The 1,852-nt window shown below is 44.0% G+C and overlaps 1 pseudogene; it reads left to right on the forward strand.

Moving 5' to 3' along the window:
- Nucleotides 1-534: 534 nt before the first annotated feature.
- LOC118616788 lies at nt 535-959 on the forward strand (annotated as a pseudogene).
- The last annotated feature ends 893 nt before the right edge of the window (nt 960-1,852 follow it).

A 1,852-nucleotide genomic window follows, 5' to 3' on the forward strand; every position in this document is an offset into this window, starting at 1 on the left:
GTGACGCTTGAAGAGATGTGTTTCTGGAGCCAGCAGCTCCAGGAGCAGCTTCCTTAGTCCTGCCTCCATGATGTGGCAGAGGTGGCAGCTCCCCTGGCAGGCTGGTCCTACAGCGCTGTCCGGGCACCGTTCCTGAGGGTCTGGTCTGGAGCCTGCTGCTCTAGCCCTTCCCATGATGTCTGTACATGCTTACTCTCCCAGATTGAATCCCTTTCTGGCAGAAATAATTGGAGGATTTCAGTTTTCTGCTAGAGCCCAGATGAAGTATTTCCTTGTGGTTAGGTTCATTTACGTAGTCAGTATTTTCTGAGCACCAGTATGTGCCAGGCGCTGGTTTTGGACTCTGGGAACACAGCAATAAACAAGGCAAAGGTCATACCACCTTTGTCTTACGATCATGGCAATTACAGGCTAGATCAGAGATATCCGATAGAAATACCACACGAGCCGCAAGTGTAGCTTTTAAATCTCCAGTGTCCGTGGGACTCCGGTCGTCATGAGCGTGTGAATTGTGAGTGCGAACTATTCAGATAAAATGTGGCTGAAAGCTTACGGAGTAAGTGGAAAAGGAAGATGCGTGCTGAAAAGAAAAAGAGCGCCCCAAAGCAACTTGGCAGACTTAAACGTGTTCTTAAAGTCGATGCTGATGTTTTAATGAAAGATGTTCAAGAGGTAGAACTGTGGTGCACCCGGAACATTCTGAAGAGACAGCGCAGTGTGTGGTGAAAGACGGAACGGTGGCCTGGAAATGGAGACTGATGCTAAGAGTAACGAAGAGGCTTCTGGTCCAGCACGGACAGCACCCCGTTTGGATGAACCAGGGGCCAAGAAAAAGCCTGAAGGCAGAGCGGGAGCAAGCAAAGGGGCGAAGCAAAGCAAAGGCTGTGAAGGCAGCTGAGGGTTTGGCCTGGTGGACTGAAAACCTTGGAAAATGCCACATGGGACAGATCTTTCATTAGAGTATATGCACTGATTTCGGCTTCCACCAAATGAAAACTTTGTTTCCATATTTTAACTGGGCCTTTTTCTTCTATTTAAATTCAACATAACACTTCACATTTGTTTGGGGAACTTGAATACAATATTTTCTTTGATGAATGAAAGCTACACTGATACTTATTTGAATGCTGTCTGATATAGAGGGATTATCAAATACAAAATTCTACCAACTGTTAATATGGCAGTGATTGTTTTTGGTATTAGTCAAGATAAATGATATTATATTAACTCAGATGTAAAGAAAACTAATTATATAGTGTTATTTTAAACTTATTTATTTTTTTCTTTATTGATTTTAGAGAGAGAGGAAGGGAGAGGAAGAGAAAGATAGAAACACGGATAAGAGAGAACACTGATTGGCCCCCTCCTGCATGCCCCCCCTGGGCACTGGGTTCACAGCCTGGGCATGTGCCCTGACCAGGAATCAAACTGGTGACCTCTTGGTGCATGGGACCACGCTCAACCACTGAGCCACACCAGCCAGACATCTTTTCATCTTTTTCTGATTCACTCTGCTGATCATAGTACTAGCTTCTGCATCTCTACTTGATTCTGCATCATTAACTTATCTCCATTAAAGGTTTTAGTCTGGCTGGTGCAGCTTAGTGGTTGAGCAATGACCCATATACCAAGAGGTCGCTGGTTCGATTCCCAGCCAGGACACATGCCCAGGTTGTGGGCCTGAACCCCAGTGGGGGGAATGAAGGAGGCGGCCAATTTATGTTCTCTTTCATCGATGTTTCTATCTCTCTCTAAAATCAATAAAGAGAAAAAAAAAGTAAAAATAAATAAATAAAAAGTTTTAAATGTGCCCATACCTTTTTAACTAGAAAAATGTAATTACATTATAATG

The sequence above is a fragment of the Molossus molossus genome, unplaced genomic scaffold (assembly GCF_014108415.1).
Source record: "Molossus molossus isolate mMolMol1 unplaced genomic scaffold, mMolMol1.p scaffold_m16_p_1, whole genome shotgun sequence".
Lineage (NCBI taxonomy): Eukaryota > Metazoa > Chordata > Mammalia > Chiroptera > Molossidae > Molossus > Molossus molossus.